General features: G+C 40.6%; 1 protein-coding gene across 1 annotated transcript in view; it reads right to left on the bottom strand.

Moving 5' to 3' along the window:
• Nucleotides 1–20,586, bottom strand: part of dok4 (docking protein 4) — a 72,485-nt gene that overhangs the window by 38,979 nt on the left and 12,920 nt on the right. The window lies entirely within an intron of this gene.

The following is a 20,586-nucleotide window of genomic DNA, read 5'->3' as shown; positions in this document are numbered from 1 at the left end:
AGAGGCTCAAACTTGTTTCAAATGTGTTATTTTGAATGAGCCCCACTCAGGGAAGCCGTGTCCATGGGCATAATAACGGAGAGTTATTGCAAGAGTACAACTAACAGCTAGTTGTTCTTCAACAGACTTCCCAAACCAATGAAAAGACTTTCTCTGGTCTAAAAGGACAAACCGATAACAACTGAATCCATTTTTTTGCAGAATCTTGTTTTCAGATGTATATTTGCACCCCTCTGCTGCTGCCTGACTTACCCTAATCTCCTACCAGCCCTGTGTACAGCCTTTTAGTCCAAACCATCTTTGTCTCTAAAAGACTTCTCTTCTTCTATCTGAAGTTGGACTGGAGGGTCCGTCATAAGAAGAGGGTTGCAAAAAAACGTATTAAACATAATCCAGCGGGTTAATCGGAGCATCACTGCAATCTGTGTGGTACTCTTCCCGACAGAGATGTCTAATCATAGAAATAAGAAAATAGAGGATGTCGGCTAGACAGGAAGAAATAAACGACTCCTGCGGCCTGAGCTTGTGGAGTTTAGGAGTAACTTTGACCAATGTTCTGCCTGTTTTAAAAACATCGGTAGACATGTTTGATATGAAAATCCAAACAGCGCCACAACTTAAAGGGAACATTTTCAACCAGCCGCGTGTCACTCTGATGTAGGTATTATGTAAATGACGTTTCACTCCCCTCACTGTCTGCATGGAAAGCTCCCTTTTCATGTGCCAGCAAAACTCAGCGGGTGGAGTTTTTCAGATGTCATTTTTACCTCCACCTGTACTTCCACATTTTTCCCTGTGCCTGCCTCTGGGCGGTGCAACTATCAAAATGTCATGTCTGAGATTAGCTGGTTCGAACACACGTTGAAAGAACATGGTAGAAAGCAGTGTTACTGTGGAGGAAAAGGATTTTGATAATGTGTTGGAGTCAGACATTCAGGACTACTAATATGAGCCAGAATAGAGTGCGGAGGAATTACGGTGTGCAGAAGAACAAGTAGCCGCTGTAAGGTGTCGCTGTAGTAATAGTGCACCGATGCAAACTGAAGTGGAGTCATTATGCGGCAGTGACTTCACTGAGTCATTTTAACAAACAAAAGTTGTTTGGTACTTTTACGTCCTCTGACAGCTCAACACATGGAAAACTGCTTTGTGTGTTTTTTTTAATCACCCACCAGAAGCGCTGGTCAAGGCTATCCAATATAGGAAACGGCCTGGGAGTGGCCTTGGAAGACAATGAACACCGTGCATTCTGAGTGTTGAAGTATTTCAACCCTTTGGCCAAAAGGGAGTAACAGCACAGCCCTTGTTCTGGTACTTCTCAGACTATGTTGCACCAATTTCCACAATTTCTTCACCTTCTTGCTGCACTGACAGTCCAGTTATGAGACAGTTTGACAAGTCTATCTTCCCAGCTAAAATCCCTTGTCCCCTTTAATGGATCCAATCAAGTGAACATAAATGCATTTAGTGATTTAGAAAATCTGACTCTACTACAACTTAGTACAGAAGAATGACAGAAGTCATCGAGAAACCTACAGAGCAGCACATAATGACATCGATCAAAAACTTCCACCCCATTCAGCACATCAATCAATCAATCAAACTTTATTTATATAGCACCTTTCAGACAAACTAAATTGCAGTTCAAAGTGCTTAACAAGAGTGCAGAAAAGTTATTGACAAAAAGTAGTTTATAAAATCATTACATACATGATATATGGACTGGACTGAACGTATACAGGGCTTTTCTAGTCTTCTGACCAATCAAAACACTTTATTACAATACATTCACCAATTCACACACACTTTCACAAGCTGATGCCAGAGGCTGCTTAAGTGCCCTTCAGTATTAACTGATCCCAATCATACACATTCACACATCAACGTTAAGGCCACTGGGAGCAATTGGAGTTCAGTGTCCTTCCCAGGCACCCAATACAAGTTCAGAAAAATACCACATTCAGCTCAAAGTGAAGAAGAAGACAAGCTCTTTTCATATAGCTCAGTTTAAGAGAAAAACCCCGCCTCGGTGTGTGTATGGTTTGCTTCCAGCAGAGACACATGGGAAAGAAGAGACAGCAGTGAGCTTGATCTAGTGCTGAAGTTAACCATGTGTGAAGAACAGCCCAACATCCACACACACATTTCCCCTCCAGAGAGCAACCACAGTTATCGTCTTCATTCACTCACTTGTGGTAACGAACCTGATACACGAGAGATGACAAGACAAACGACCATGTATGCATTCTGTACATGCATAGTTCAAACGGATATATTCAACCCCTCTACTGTGTGTGTGTGTGTGTGTGTGTGTGTGTGTGTGTGTGTGTGTGTGTGTGTGTGTGTGTGTGTGTGTGTGTGTGTGTGTGTGTGTGTGTGTGTGTGTAGGAGTTTGTGTTTGCCATGAGACTCAAAGCAGCGGGGCAAACATTTCCCATAGGGCTCAGTGGTAAATCTCCCTGACAACAGTGGAACAGAGACATTAAACTTTAACAAGGGGATCATTAATACACACACACACACACACACACACACACACACACACACACACACACACACACGCAAGGCTGGCAGAGGAGGAGGCAGAGAGAGGCTTATCATTACAGCAATGTTGGTTTAGCTAAGTATCTGAGGCAGAAAGACTATTAAACATCAAAGACACAAAAAAAAAAAAGGAAAAACAAGGAAGAGAACCAACACATTTAAATACTCAAATATGTTAGTGATGACACAGGTCCATACATATGTGTAACTGTTGAGGTGTTAATTATAACATGAATAATTTATCATCACAGTCATAGGTGGACATTGGAAGCTTTTCCATGAATATTAAACGTGTTGCTTGAAAGACTAAAAGATTTTGGCTTTACTCTTTATTTTATTTTCAGTCACAGGTGGAAAAGAACAGAACTCAACATATTCCTCCAGAAGAGAAAGAAGGTTAGGAGGAAGAGTATGAAGTCAATTAAAAATACTTGTTGATGAATATGAATAATAAGAAGAGGTGTAGTGCAGCGCAGGTGTAAGGAGTATACAGACTTACTCCTCTGATTCACACCATTGATTGATTGACAAAATTCAGTATGCTGCCATTTTTTTTCCAAGGATGGTGAAGGGATGACCCTCTCTACTCTGTCTCTATTGGCTAATACGCACTGTCTTAATATGCAAGAGGAGTCTTACATGTCACTGTTTACACCAGAGGCTGTTTTTACTCTACCGGAAGGGCCACTTTAAAAAAATTGGGAGTAAAAATTGAGAGTATACCCACTTCTTTAGGCACTACTACACCACTGATAATAAGTACTGTTGTTAAGCTATACAGGACGATGTCATACAGACACACAGACAGGATAGATGGAGATACATGAAGCAACAGGTCTGTAATGATTAATATAAAATGGCATGTACTTTTAAAAAAGTGGCCCATTGTCATATTAACTATTTTACTTCTAGGGGTCTGTGCTGCATGGTGGTGCAGTGGTTAACGACAGGGATTCAAACCAAGCTACCTGGTGGAAACCAAAGCCGGGCGGGTGCTTTTCTGTCTGGCTTCGTCTTCCTCCCACAGTCCAAACATGTGCTCGTTAGGTTAATTACTGACACCTATAGGTGTGAATGTGAGTGTGGCTGCATGTCTGTGTCTTCACAGCATGTCAGCTCTGTGATTAGCTAACAACTAGAACCATGTTGTAACCTGCCTCTAACCAACTGACAGCTGGGATCAGATCCAGCCACCCACCTACACCCACAATGGAGGCATGTGAAACTGTCACCAAGAGATATGTAATTTACCCCTGTGGCCGTGGGGTCGACCTGGTGTTGCAAAGGGGGGCACCAATTATTTATCTCACCTATGGCATCAAAACCATTAGAGCCAACCACCAGTGTTTCAGCTGGTATGGGCTGGATGCAGAAAATGAAACAGTCTGGTGAGTTAAAAGGGCCCAACTCCATCCACTGTAAAGCAAGATCTGAAACCATCTGCAGTCTTCTAATGAAAATGTAGCTTTATTTATTTAGCTTTAACACTGTAAAATATAATCTGTATTTTTTTACAATTAAAAAAACTGGCAGCTGTGATTGCCAGAGCCTCATTGTTAAATAACTATTTCCACTGTTGAATAAACGTTATCAATACTTTTGTTTTTGCAGTTAAGATCGGAGTTTGATTCCAATGCTTCCAGTTTTTGATGGTAAGTTTTGACCAATAAAAGAAAACGTTGTTTTGCCGTATAATTAACAGGTAAAATCATATAGATGCTGTATATAAAAAGATCTTTGGATTAAGACTGTTTTTACAGTCTTAATCCAAATTTACTGTTTGCAATATAAAATACTGCTATCGTCCATATACAGTCCCTATAAATGTCTTATAAATGAAGGGTTAGCCATAAAATATTAGTGTAATGTCAAAAACTAGATATCTGAAAAAGGTGCACAAAAACCTGACGGCTGTTTACTCCACTTGAGAGCAAGAAGTCGTTGCTCAACTCCATTCTTGCTTCTCAGGATGCTAGTCGGACTGTAAACATCATTAACAGACGGAAAGTCTTGGTCAGGCAATCTTTTATGACCAAACACTGGCTACAACAGAAGGTGACATTTCCAAAGGCTATCTGAACCATTGTCAGATAATAGCTGATGGTTCAAAGATAGTTCTGGCCCAGGCACAGTGGTACCGTAAAAACTGGAAAGCATTCACCAGAAGCATGTTGGTGCTCTGTGAACTGGAGGAGTGATAAGACAACTGTTTGCTACTGTAACACACTCAAAAATGTTGATTTTAGTTTGGATACTTCAGCATTTTAAGTGGTACAATTGCAACTATTCATTTGCTATTTTTTTAAGTATAAATAATATTTGAGATACTAATGTCGTATTGTAGAGTGTGCTGGGTTATTTTTGAGCAAAACTGGAAGATTTTTCTACATGAAGGAAACTTTGAGGAAATGCTGGAGCATGAGAAATGTGATGTTCCTGACATGGATTCTTGATTTTATTCTATTTTGATGTCTCTTAAATGATGAGCTTATAAAACCAGACCAGAGCATTTCAAATTATTTTCTTAAGTATTTCTGTTTCAGGTCAAGTGTCCCATACAAAAATCAGCGATCCTTTGATTATGCTTTCATAACTCAGATTTGATGGCATGCTGTTAAGTCCAATGGGATGGAACCAATGAGCTTCTGTATCGGCGTAAAAGAGCCATAATGACAAAACTTTGAAAAGCCCCATCATAACAAAGTAATGAAGTCAGTGCCCTTCTCCCCTAAAAGTCTTTTTCCTTCCTTTATTCAGGTGCCAACATAGATTTCTTTAGATAAGTTTCTACTGTATTTGACCACGTGAAAATATCTGTCATTAGTGACTTTAAACTGGACTTTAAATGTATTCTGTGTAATGCGCCTTTCAAATGCCTTTGCTTGAGGCAGTTGACAGTTCAAGCAGCAACCTCCAGTAGAAGTGTTAAAATCTGCAGTTATCGACTTTCCACTTGAGGCTGGCTGAAAAAGTCAACGAATCCCTATATAAAAAAAAAAACTGTACAGGGAGTGGATTTTGATTTCTCATGAACTCATCTGTTTTGATTATATATTATTGGGCGGCTGTGGCTCAGTCGGTGGATTCAGTCATCTCTCAACTGGAAGGTTCGATACCCATCTCCTGCAGCAACATGTCCGATGTGTCCTTGGACAAGACGCTTGACCCCAAATTGCTCCCGCTGCTTCGTCAGCGGTGTGTGAATGTGTATGAATGGGATTAGTTACTTCTGACAGTCATAGCAGCCTCCATCAGTGTGTGAATGTGTAGGTGTGACCTGTGGTGTAAAAGCACTTTGAGGAATCAGAAGACTAGAAAAGTGCTATACAAGCTCAAGTCCATTTACCAATAAAAAAAATGTTTATCAAAAAGACACATGTGCATAACGACACTCAACCAATCACAGAGGCCCGCAGAACAGCAACAGTCCATTCAGCTACAGTTTCAGCTCCTCTCGCCCGCACTGACTGAAGTGCTTCACATCAGCAAATCACTCAGATGAACTGTGTGTATTGTTATAATGAGTGTGAACCAAAGAGATGGCAGCCTCTATCAGAAGTATCATTAAGAGTGCTATAGGACTTCAGCCAGTTATGTTTTAGTGGCTCTGCACATTAAAACAATAACATTTCAGGGTTTTCAGTCGCTGCACATTAACATCTTCACTCGTGTCATTTTGATGGCCGCTGAGGCTCGAGTCGTTTTTGACAGGCAGGCCTCCCCGATGCTGTGTTTTTCCTTTTTAAGTTTTATTTTGCTGCAAAGAAAACTTTATTCCATGGCTGTGTGAAATAGGCCTACTTGATTTTGATTGGCTAACTAAGCATAGCAACAGTCTGCTATACCTTGATAGCATATCATTGTTAAAGTCTTCATATGTGGTTTTTCACACTTAAATATAATATAAATGAAGTTTATCCTCTGAAAATAACTCTGTGAGTCATGACTGTCTACAATGGGTGTAACACCCGAGTCCCACTGTCTGTGATGTTTTCAGAGTTTTCAGAGTCCTATCTTCACTTTGTTTACATCGCCAGGACGGCCGGCTGACTCCTCCCCTCGTGTATAAAAGTTGTTTAATTGAGGGACTAGAGAAAAGAAGAATAACATACTGTACTCACTGCTTAACTGTGTTTCTAGATCACGCTCATTTCAGGTAAATTTACATGCAGTGTGAAGATACCAGCATAATAAAGATCGCTAGCATTAGCATGCTAACACAACAATGCAGCGCGAGTTGTTTTGGTTTCATGCTGGTGCTCAAGGGCGACATCTGCTGGATCAAAAAATCACATATAAAGCCTTTAAGAATTTACTATAAAAAGCAGACAGATTCTCGGGACACGGCTCAGTGGGACTATAAATAAATAAAAAATTGACTAAACCTATGAAAATTATTTTTTTATTTCAGTTATCTCAAATATTTCCAACAGTAATCAAAGACAGAGAAATCCTTAATTTTATAGTTGGAACAGCCCGTGTCTTTTGTTGCCATGGAAACACAGGAGGTTGTCAAAGAACGCTGCGGGAGCTGCTACTGAGAGCTGTCGTAGCGTTGCTGTATGTGCTGCTGTGATAACTAAATGTCATATAAATTATACTCGGATACATTAGCTCGTCACTAAACGTATTCTCTTCCTCACGTCTGTTTCGTCTTTAGTAGCAGAGAGATTCACTTCCACGACTCCCCGTCAGCCTCAACGTCATCTCTCTGGTTATCGTTTTGATTGAGGTCGCCAAGGCGGCATCATTTACATAATGTGCATTTAACAGTGGTGATCGAAAAAAGGGTTAACTGACTGTTGCTGTGCATAATATGCAAATCAGAATCAAGTTTCTAACACTGCTGTAATCTGCAATAACAACCAGTCTGATTTATATTATCCATTTGTCAAATTACAGAAAGAAAAAAAACACAGTTTGCAGAGGTGACATAATTTATTATTTTAATTTAAAGGAATGCTTTCTCTTTTCATATACTTATTTTATCATTAAAATTCACACTCGGTCAATATGTATAATTCAAAATCAGTATTTTGTAACTACATAACTCAGATCAAAATATTCAAATATTTTTTATTTTCCATTTTTCCCTCCACACACTAAATCTAAGTGGATGTAATTCCTGAGCTGTTGAAAGCTAAATGTGTATGAGCCTGAAACTACGTCTGCAACCTGCAACTATTCGTCTTGTGTCCTCAAATTCAAACAGACAAATATATATTTATATGTGTGTGTGTGTGTTTATGTGTGATTGTGCCTTGTGACCTTTATCCCTACCTCAGTGTTTTCCTTCTCAGATTGACACTTTTGAACATCAAAAGATCATGCCAGTATCTTTGTATGCTATTACACACACACACACACACACACACACACACACACACACACACACACACACACACACGCACACACACACACACACACACACACACACACACACACACACACACACACACACACACACACACACACACACGGCCACCTGTCTCCGTGGCCTCTCGCCTGAGGAGAGGTGACTCATGAAATCAGTCAGGCAATCAGTCCTTAGCGCTCCATGCCTGTCTCCTCTCTTCTTCTTTGCTTTTCCTCCAACTCCATATTTTTTCTTTTAACCTTTTCCTTCTATTCTCGGTTATTTCTTCTTTAAAAACAAACGTATGTGTCTTCTATTATGTCAGACAATTATAGGTTTAAAAAAACCTCTGACATATCAATCAATCGATCATTATTTGTAAAGCGCATACAAAGTGTTCTCTTCACTTTCCAAAAGAGCAGGTAGTCAGTGACCTCACACCTCGCTGTAGCTCCGTCTACTTGAGAGCCTGGCTTCTGCTGCCGGGACAAGACATCCTATAGGCTTTTAATACACTGACGCCAGCGACAAACAGAAGGAGGGGAGGGTCTATAGCAGCAGGCCGTCCCAAACCAAGACATGAGAGCTCAGGAGCTGCCAGATGTAAACTTGTTTTCTATTGGTTAAATGTTTTTTATTGAGTCTTTTCTGCATATATGTCGTCATTCGTTTTTTACATTCTATGTGGTTTTAAATATAGATGATGGTACGGCATCAGTGAGGCAATAAAGAAGAAATTACTCAAAATAAAATCATACTTTTCAGATCATATTTTATCATTATTGTTACTCTATTGGTTAACCATACGTTAGAAAAACAGGAAAGTATGATTTGCCTGCCAGATTTATGTTACACTCGTTTGCCCTTTTACGTTCTAGTGGCCCAAAAGGCCACCACAAAAAAATCAATCCACATGCCGTGTAAATCAAGGCAGGAGGAAAAAAGGAGAGAAGGTCAACTGGGAAAAAGGAGCAATCAGGACACAGACAGACTCAAAGTAACCAAAAAAAGAGAGAAGCAAAGGGCGGAAAGATGACAAAGGTTACTACGTTGAAGATTTGATTGGATGATTGGATCATTTTGTTTCATTGATGATGAAACTGGAACAGCTTTCAATCAGTTTATTGAAGTGTGAGTGTGGGATTGATGGCAGGCTTCACTGTAGAACTGAGATTTTCTCATCCAGTTTCACCCTGAAACACCTTGTTACACACACACTCTGTGTCACACAGACGCACACAGAAACCTCCTCTCATCCTGCTAATCCCTCTGTCACATTGTCTGTAACCCCGGGCCATCTTCTTATCCTGTTACTGTGACACACAACTGCTCATAATCTCTCTACGACTGTATACACACACATACAAACATCACCCAATTCATGATTATTACTCATTCATACATATTTAAAGGTCATTCATGTCTGTTTACTTTAAATTTATACTTTCATAATATTCCTCAACACTGACTGAATACCTTAAGTTATTAAGAAAGGGTCAGTTATGATAAGTTATTATTGTATGATGATTCATAATGAAATGAACAAATAAATCAAATATGAGTGAATGAATTCTGAGGCTCTCACTCTTTTATTTACAACCCCGTTTGTTTCTCACCACATCTACAAATGAGATTCATGCAGAGGTTAAAACGTACTTCCCTGGTTCAGGTTTGCCTTCAACAGATCCAGACAGAGAAGTTTCTAGGGGGTGGCCTGGAATGCTAAAATTATGTTTCAACTTCAAACTGATTTTGAATGAAGGGGATTTTGAAGGTCTTGTTCTCGAATCGGATGTTCGTGGCTATCTCTACGAGCTGCAACATAACGACGAGGCGGCTGCTGCTGCCGAGGCACGAGACCTGGCTGTCGGCGGCGGTGAGGGTGAGGAGCCCGGGCCGGCTCGAGCTGGGGCGGACTGGTAGAGTCGGGGCTCTCACTGTTTGTCTATGGACACAGACGTAGAGTCTGTTTTCTGACAGCAATTTACAAGATTCCAATTCCTTCTGGAAGAAATCTCTGAATCAGTTGAGGAAACGGCCGTATGTGTTGTAGTAAATGTCTGTAAATAGAGCACCCTAGCTCCGGTGGGAGGGGCCTGCGGAGCTGTGCATTCTGGGAGTTGTTGTTCAAAAAGACACTTTCTGTCTTTTCTCGTTCAAGAAGGCACCAACTTCAAAATGTATTTCACATTTCTACGACATATATGACCCAATGTCAATACAGATTCATGTTTCAACAGGTGAAGTATCCCTTTAAGTTCCAATCAACTTATGGGGTCTTCTCGTAACAAATGAGCAGCTTTAGTGGTATTTCATCGTAGCACGTGTTGGATCAAAAGATAATCAACATAAAACCATTAAAAAGTTGTTCAGTGGGGCTTTATGGAACAAAAAGCTGGACAAGCCGCTGTGTGAGAGATGAGCTGATTAAAGTTGATTATTACACACACAAAAATAAGTTAGAGAATAAAGCATCACTGATATATACATATGCAAACCTAGCATTACTATAAAATGTAACCTAAAACAAAGAGGTTATGATAAATACAGGGTCAGAGACAGAAAGAGGAAGACAGGAAAAAGAACAAATATGAAAACAAAAGTACCGGTATTCAAGATAAAACACAACTTCTTTTTCTCTCTTCCTCTCCCTGTTTCTATCTCTCTCTCTCACACACACATACACACACACATACACACACACACACACACACACACACACACACACACACACACACACACACGCACGCGCGCGCCCTCATGTCTCTCCCCAGTCTGCCCAAGGCTAACACTTGGGAAAGCGTCAGTCTGTCTACTCATAACTATCTGCCACAGATAACAGTGGGGATAAGTACACACACACACACACACACACACACACACACACACACACACACACACACACACACACACACACACCAACACAAAAACTCCCACGCTTACCCACAAACACGTCCCAAGACAGCTGGGACATAGAGAGAAGACACTCCGTCTCCAGTCCCATATCAGATGTTTGTATGCACACACTACAAACACACACACACACACACACACACACACACACACACACACACACACACACACACACACACACACACTCATTCTTACAGCCATAAGCACTCGTGGTTATCTGACACATCAGCAGAGAGCGGTGACAAACAGCTCTCTACATTCAGAGTGAAGACTGTTTCTGGATTTCTGAAATGTAGATTTAACAGAACAACAATTGAGCATCTTAACAGAAAAAAAAAAGAAACGTTCTTATGTTTGCCTGCCTCGTCTGCCCTGTCTGCAAGTGGACCAACGACAGACAACATTTGATTACCAGAGAGCATTCATTCAAACACTGTGGATAGTTTGATTGTACTGAGTGACGCTGATGAAAGCCGGTTTTCATGCAGCATCGGGAGAACGCTGACTGTGACAGGAAAGTGCCAATTATAATAATTTCACAGCTTGTCATGACAATGCTGGTCCTGAAACACGCAGGGCAGCAGTCAGAGACAGGTGTCCGTACAAACAGAATGCTGCATTGTAATGTTGGTACAAAACATTATGCTTGGGCCTGTGCCTTCAAAAAGCCTCAGTGACGAGCTCCTGGCAGACACACACAGATGTCACAGAGCCACAGTCTGTTTGATCCACAGCTCCTGCAGCCACATGTCGATGTGTCCCTGGGCAAGACACTTAACCCCAAATTGCTGTGTGTATGAATGGATGAGTCGATAATGATGGACACTTTTCATAGCAGTCTCTGCCATCAGTGTGTGAATGTGTAGCACACTAGAAAAGCACCAAACAAGCTCAAGTCGGGTTAAGTCGGGCTGATCGGGTTATATATGTCTGTTGGGTATCGTGCACTTTGGGTTCTTTTCTGTTGAATTGTATTTCATTATTTTTAGTATTTTGCTTTTGTTATGTTCTTGCTGTTGTTTATGTTCTTCTGTGTTTGGTTTAGTTTGTCCTTGTTTTTGCTGTTTGTCAAAGCACTTTGTAAACCTGTGTTTTTAAAAGGTGCTATAGAAATAAAGTTATTATTATTATTATTATTATTATTATAAGTCCATTTACCATTTACAGTTATCACAAAACTACCATGACCTGCCTGAGCATTCAAAATGCGTAGTTTAAATATCAAAGAGGATAAACAAAAAAAAATCCACAGGGCCCAGGCGCTGTTCTAAAAGACTTTAGGGCTGAATGATTTTAGAAAAAAAGTTATATTGCAATCTTTTCTATGATATAAATTGTCAATTTTTTTCTAAAGGATATTAGATTAATTCAGTGTCTTTTCATGTAGATAAATCATTACTTGAAAAGAAAACCTGCAACCTTTAAAGGTTTAGAGGGGCTGAAAAACCAAAAATTTAGATTTTTTTAATACAGTGGTGATACTTAGCAAGAGTAGTGTGCAGGTGTTTTTCTTTTCAAGTAATAGTTTGTCGCCCTACGCACCTACAGTACCTTATGAGATACACACACACACACACACACACACACACACACACACACACACACACACACACACACACACACACACACACACACACACACACACACGGAGCAAGAGGAAGAGACACGTTTCTACTTAAACTTTACAATTAAACTTACGGCTTACAATTGTGTTAGTAAGTCATTAACCATTTTTAATTATGTTCAAAGACGTTCAGTCTACATGACCAGCCATGTGATTGTTACTTCTAATTAAACAGTACATTAGACAGTCCTGAACGGCCTGTGACTCACATAATACTTTACCGTGTGCTGCAGGTGTGTTCGCTAACGGTTCATATCGGCCTTTGTGGTCACCGCATTAACAAGCACCAGAGCAGATGCTGCCGTTAGCGGGAATACACTCTGTGACAGCAGCAGCAGCGTTGCCTCTAGCGTATTCATTTTTACATGCAGGGTGCACACTGACTCTGTGTGCACAGTGGGTCAGCTCCTGGACTACTGATGGGGATATCAGACACACTTCTATTGTAGATTAGTCATGGAGTCTAGAAGTCGAACACTTTTGGTTTGCATCAAACTCCACAGGAGCGGGACCAACGTGCCTCAGGTCATTTGACTGACATCGCACAACCTGCAGTGTGACTATTTCCCATGCACACATCGCTATTGGAAAGGTAAAACAATATCTCGTTCAGCTCAGGTGTACGTGCAACAGGAGCCCTGCAAGCTGAATGACAATAGGAGCAGGCTGATTTATTCATAAAAAATCCATTAGAAAAATGTACGGGAAATGAAAAATAAACACTTATTGAAATACAGCTCCTTCAGGTGATTAGAGCAAAGGCTGCATCAGGGCAAAAAACAACAACAACAACAACCTTGGAGGATAATTTAAAAGAAGAGAGAAGTCAACCCGGAGAAAGGACAAAAAACAAACGGAGCTTTGATATTTTGCTCTTGAATATCTTGTCAAATTAAACACAACTCCATCAGGACTACTTACCAGCTTTAGGAAGTTAAGACACATGATCTGTAGCTAATCTTTCACTGATAGAAAAAGTGGCTGTCCGTTATATTCTGTACAGCTGGGCATACCAAAGAAAGTATTGTCTAAATGTTGTGTTTGAATGTTCACTCACAGTGTGTGGCTGAATCATTGACAGCGCACAACAACAGCTCGTGAGTCACGTACTCACACCGTACAATTTGTAAAGCACAACCTGAGTGCTCACACTGCACTGTGTTTATTCACATTTGTCAATAAAGTTTCCTCTGAAAATTCCCACAGCGAGGAGTTGAAGTCGGATCTGTGCATTTCAGATGTCTCACGTGCACAGCTCACGTTCACCATCAAAACGACTCCCACTCTCTCTCACGCAATCACACTCAGCATCATCGACAAACCCTCACTGCAGCCAGCCGAGTCATAACAAATATTCCTTGTCAGCTGGAGATCGGCAGCTATTTCCTGCCAACATTGCTAACGTTCATATCTTCTGTGATAGGAGGGGGGAAGACACATCAAACAGACATGCCTGCTGTTGCCATGGTGCTTTCAGACGCCGGGAACAATCTAGAGGAAAGACCTGAAATTGTGGAATCTGTTCGTGGCTCTACTTTTACTATTCCAGAGTATTGCAATGGTGAGACCAGAATCTCAAACATGCCAAATATTCATTTGTACGGTTGAGAGCAGCAGACGGAGCGATGATCAGCCCTTTATGTCTGCCTGGACACTGCACAGCAAACCATGGAAAAAATGAGCTGAAATTCAGCCCACTTAAAATCAGTCATGCTACCCACTTCCCACAGTGTATGCCTGACCTAATTGTGCAAATAAACGATTAAAGCGTACATCTTGTTAAATGTCCAGACTGATGCGTAATGAGTCTGATGAGTCATCTCCTCGTATCCAACTCGTTTCTGATGCTTTGTGTTTCTTAGTTCCAATATAGAGAAAGAAAATGTCAGGAGGCTTTCAATACACTTTTGGTTTATCTAAACTCTCCCTGGTACTAAACAAAGGAGAGTGATGCAGAAAAGGATTGTCGTTGTCTGTGTCAAGGTTTTTCTGTTTTTGATGTGAAATCACAAAGATCAACTGCAGGATTCGTTGGTAGTATGAATCTGATTTAAATACGATTTCCAAAGCTTAATTAAAAAAAATGCATAAATCCAACTGTCGATTGTGGACTGTGAGCTCAAAGCGATGCGGGTAAGTGATGTGCATGTTAATGTAAATCCTTTGTAACCTCTGTTACACTGTTCAGGTCTTGAGTGCTGGGACTCCCTGATCAATCTGCACACAGAAGCATTTGTCTTCTGCAGTGCTTGTATCCCTCTTCAAGTACTTCAAAAGTCCATTAAACAGGAAGTGACATATTGATCTCACAAAGGTCCTTCACTGAGGATACTTAGCAGGATGTGTTGTTGTTGTGCCGTCTCTACCTGGGAGGTCAGTGTGCACACTGTAATAATAATGTAAACAGTAACTTCAGGGTTAGAAAAAGAACATAATATCAAGAAGATAAAAAGAAGAAGATCATCTGATGATCAGCATGTCAGGCTCAGTAAAACATTATCAGGTAAAAATGAAAAGAAATTGCATCATACTTTGGTTCTTATAAACCTGCAAAACTAGTGACAACCCCTTCATTGTATTGCGAATATCAACATCTTGACACTAAGAGCATGACAGCATTGCGATTGTAAGCAGGCTCAATTTAGAATTCTTCCCAAAACACTGTTAACACTAAGACAGACTCACTGCTAGCATGGCTTTGTACACACACTGGGAATTCACTATGAATGGATTTTAACAGCAGCAAATAACTCAGAATATTTCACTCTTTCTATCTGCTCCATCTCAAGGTCTAATTCACACAGCATATATATATATATATATATATATGTATATATACTGCATATATAGTGCTTAAGATATTCAGGCACTAAGGCGCCCAGAAGGTTTTCATTCTCAGTGCAGTTTGCTCTCGTTCTGCCTCTGAATGTGGAGAAAAGCTATCTGCACCATTGCTCTGCTCGGAGCTGCGCTCTCATGCTGACGGAGCGTATGTTGTCCACGTACAGTAAAGATGATGAGCCAGGAGGGAAGAGGAAACTTCAAGTTTATTGTGAGACCAGCCTTGGAAAAAAAGTGATATGAGTTTCACAGTTCACAAACAAACGTTTTTAACTGATTGAAGTGAGTAAGGGTAACTGGAAGATACAAACGGCTCTTGCGTACTCGTCATGCGTTATACTCAAGACGCCTGAACATGTGGATTAAGTGTCGAGCCACTTACAGCCCCGCACAGATTCAACACCTGGTTATATTTATATTAGTGATGTCATAGAAATATTAACAGACTTGAATTTATGTTTAAGTCCTACAGAGCCAAAATTATTTTTCTAATCCCAGGAAAGTTTGGGCATGCCTTATACATAATGTGGCGCAGTTACCACCAACTCGCAGTCATTTTTTCACTCTACCTGCACGTTACTCTATAAGCGCTGGTGTATGTGAGATGATTTTTGCAGCATCGCTGACTTATATAGAAAGGGGACAACTCTTTTTGATAAAATGAATGCATTCAGGCTCATAAGCAAACAAACTGCACCGGCACAGAGATGCTGTTTTCTCTGCAGCACAGTACGAGGTGCAATTACCCTTTGAGTGCGTTTTGAGAATTAGACAATGTCTTTTTGAATCATTAGCAAAGGTTTAGCCAACACAGAAGCTGCACAATCTTTTGTAAATCAAGTCCGCGGTGTGGCCAAAAAAAACCCCATCACATTGGAATTCAGAATGATGGATTCATACGCTGTTACATTAACTTGGGCAGACGTTTACATCCTGCCAGTGAGTGTATCAGTGAGTGAAACATTTGTGTGTACAAGACATAGTTGTAACGGTCAAGTTACTTCCAGATATGTGTTTACAGGAGGCTGGAAGAAATGAATTGGAGAACTAGAGGAAACAACCTTTGAGCCAGGCCTTAAATAAACTGCTCCTCCTCATGAACAGATCATCGATTGTCTGCAGTATAGAATCTGTGTTACCTGCTACAGTGCCAACCCAGCTCACGCCGGCGGTGCTCAATGGGCTCTGCACAGCCATCAGCCCCACTTTATAATTCTGTTTCAGGCATTTCTCTGGCACTCAGAGTGCACAGTGACTTATAGTGAGTGCAGCAGCAGCAGCAGCAGCAGCAGCAGACTGAGCCCCGGTTATTTAGCCTCCATCAGCCACCATCACTTTACTTTGCTGTTCAAATCTAAAAGCAAACTAGTTTGCAGACCTCCATGCTGACTCGCTTAAAAACAAATCCAACACAAAGTGAAGTTCTGACGTGCATTCAGCAGAAGTTCATGTTAGTTCACTCCAGATTTTTTAAAACATCATACGTTTAACTTTCCAGTATTTGTAATACAGCAGGATTTATCTAAAAAATCTTGAAGGGTTCAGTCTGTTCAGTACTCACTCAATACTACATTACACAATTCTTCACTTTCGTTAAGCATCTGAGAGTAGTAAACACAAGCAACCAAGCAACACAGCAGACTGGTGTCTAGTTCTGATCAGTTTAATACGGGGGCCCGGAGGTGTCAGAATTAATATCCAAAACGCTTTGCAAAAGGAACAACACAACTGCATTTACGCAAAGATAGACACAACTGTCACAACAGGGATGCAACTAGCGTCAACAGAAGCTGAAGCCTGTCGGAGCTGGTCTGTGTTATGAACACATGAGGAAAAGTCGCTTTTTTCAAACTTTATCAACAAATTACTATTATTACAGTTAATTTCATTAAACATGAAAAACCTATGAGTTCAGGGAGAAACCACTCAAACAACTAAATCTAAAAAATAGAAGAAATGGAAAGGAAAAAATATATCAACAATATAAATCGACTGGGCATAAAGTCTTTGATGTTCCTCTCTAGATTTGACTTTTTAAGCTGCTTTTGTTATTCAACACTTTTGAGTGAACATCACATCCATGAAGCAGAATGTCTTCAGTTTCTTTTTGACTATTAAACCTCTGACAATGACTCTATGTAAAGTGAACTTTGGTAAAGTAGAGTCATCTTAGGTTAAAGAGGCTTAAAGGACAAAACTCTCTACGAGGGGGAACATCTCGTCTAATTGGAGAAGTAACACGATAAAGAAGAAACAACACGCATAAAACAGAAACGTTTTCACTGTAAAGCTTCTAATTATGCTGAATTACTGCTCTATAGCCTGAACCCTAACAGAGATAACACACACACACACACACACACACACACACACAGAGACAGACTCTGCTGTGGGCAAACCGTCTGTGACGCGCACACACACACACACACACACACACACACACACACACACACACACACACACACACACACACACACACACACACACACACACACACACTGAATCCTTGGAAGAAGCAACTGTCTGGTGAGGGCTTTCAAAGTTCAAGGCTTTAGAGGCTCACGTCATTATCCGGATAGGATGAAGGAAAGAACGAAGGGAAAGAGGAGGAGAAAAGATGGTAGGAAGGACAGAAGGAAACCAGGGAGGAGGGAGGAGGGAGGAAGGAGGAGGGGAAAGGGTAGTGGTCAATGAGCACCATCTGCCAGTGCTGGGATGGTCCACTGAGCTGTCTACAGATATCACAGAGACTGGCACCTGTCATGTGTATGTCAAAGACAAACACACACACACACACACACACACACACACACACACACACACACACACACACACACACACACACACACACACAGGTGGATCAGATGACTTAAAGGCCTTTACAAACCCCTTACAGACAAAAGGTACAAAACAAGCAGCCACCTTTGATAAATGTGTTTTATAAAATCCCACCTCAGATTGTGCCCTGCAGTGCTGTTGTCGAGTCAGGGGAGCTCAACTTGTTGTACGCTTTCCAGCACGTTGTCCTCAGATGCCCTGCCACACGGGTAATATCTGTAACATCTGTTAATAGACCCAGAATCAAACTAAAGATACGCGAAAAGCGCGGAGAGATCAAAGACACAGACTCACACTTTGGAAAGCCGATTTGGGTAAAAATGAAAAAACTGAAATCCATGCTGACACACACTAAACCCTGAGTGTCTGCATGTTAAATCATTTCAGTACATCTTCAACAAGACGGCAGTTGAATCCTTTTGGTAAAATGACTCATCCCCTCTCTTATCCCTTTCACTCTCACATTTGTACACTGATCAAGTTGCCTGAAAAGCAAAAGTAAATGTATAAAGGGAACAGATGAAGTGGAATAACAACAGGTATGTAAATTAAATTATATATAATTAAGAGAGTGAATGTGAATGTGCACCCTGGTTTTTCCACCCTAACCTCCCTAACCCTCTGTCTCTCATTGAACCACACATACATACACAGATACACAAGTAATCTCACAGATACCAGCAGCATAGCTCTGCTGCTGCAGACATTCAGGCAACAGTTGTGAGTCAGCGTTACCAGGAACATAGGTTGACATTTTAGAAGAAAAAAAAAATCAAAGGTTACCAGATGTAATTGGCAGCAAAGCTGAATCTCTAAACAATCTCAGTTTGCTGCATGTCTCTCCCCTCTCCGGGTCGACCTTTCTTCCATTTATGTGAGCATGTATCTTTGAATAGGATTTTGTTTTCTTAATATTATTTTTGCTCACATAGATCTAGACTTCAAACCAATTGTCAAACTCTCCCTGATTCTAACTTTCTGAATGAGCACTTTATTGAAATGAAGCTTGGAGTTCTTGAATTTGCAACAAAAAACATTGAAATAGCAATCAAATGTGAGGGGATTAGCAATCCTCTACAAATATCTATTGTTACAGAGAGATTGTTTTAATTCGATACTAAATGAACTTTGACAAAGACATAGGGCGGTAAATATTTTTCTTCATTGTACCACCACCATTGGTAATGTCATGACTTCATTTCTGTATTTCTTGTACTGCTGCGCTGGTTTTCAGAGTGTGGCTTACATTAGCGCTAGCACCGCCAACCTTCTATCTTCCCTGCAGCTTAACATCCACATGCCAGTGCTAAATGTGATTTCATAATGCTCCATTGAGATCAAGATACTGCCAAACTGCGCTGCTCCTACGAGATGCTATCTGTTCACTGTGCATGTTTACATTCAGGTAGTAGAGCAGGAAGAGCAGGTCCATCAACCAGAGCTACAGCCGGTCTATGGCTAGTAATTAAGTCTAACTGACTGGTAATTCTGGTGCCGACTAGTGAGGGCATTCCTATCAGAATGATTTTTTTCTTTTACAACACATCTGTTTTGTTTAATTCAATAATGAGAGTTATACATTTGCATAATTTGGGGCGTGATTGCGTTGACTGAAAGGTGAGCGTGTTGTAGCCGTTAACTAGCAGGCTTAAAGGAAGAATGTGCAACATTTTACACATAAATATATCAGACCTCAAGTCCTCTTTAATTGTCTCTCTGAGTCATGACTGTCTACAATGAGTGTGAAGCTCGAGTCCCACCAGCTGTGTTGTTGTTAGAGCCGTGTTTACATGGAAATCTGACTAGAGAAAAGAAGAATAAGATCACTGCTTATTTGGATGTCACGTAAGTGTGTTTAGATCTCGGTCATTCTTTGTCAATGTATGTGCAATATGAAACTATGAGCTAACCAAAGTGTGCTAACATTAGCCTGCTAACACAACAATGCAGCTAGAGCAAAGGACAATTTTGTTCTTAATGGTGCTTAAATATGTTACTCTCTTATTAATAACTCCTTGTGCGAATGTGAGTGTAGAGGGGTTGGAGGTGTGCAGTTGGAGGAATAGTGGAGGTGTGGCCAAACAGCAGTTTGTTTTGGTTTCCTGCTGGTTCTCCAGGGCGACGTCTACTGGATCAAAAAGTTGCACTTTCTTCCGTTAAGGAACCAATGGGTGTCACTGAGACTACGTCCATGTTCTGTAGTCTATGGGAAAACATTTCCTTCTTTCTTATATTACCCAAAAGACAAGGTGGCTTAATTCAGCTAAGGTGTTAAAGTAAGTGCTACCATAAAGACAATTGGCAGAAATTGTAGAGTGTCATCAGTACGTTGTAAAAATTCCCAACCATTGTTTTTCCTCATTTTTTTTTCTTTGATTAAAAAATCTGTGCTAATTTTGGGGAAACCACTTGCTCTTGTAAAACATAGCAGGTCTTGAGCTCAACATCTGACTGCGGGGCAATAAAAAAA

This window comes from Labrus bergylta, chromosome 3 (assembly GCF_963930695.1).
Source record: "Labrus bergylta chromosome 3, fLabBer1.1, whole genome shotgun sequence".
Taxonomy (NCBI): Eukaryota; Metazoa; Chordata; class Actinopteri; order Labriformes; family Labridae; genus Labrus; species Labrus bergylta.
Note: the sequence above shows the minus strand (reverse complement) of the source record. Positions and strands in the feature narration are given on the sequence as shown.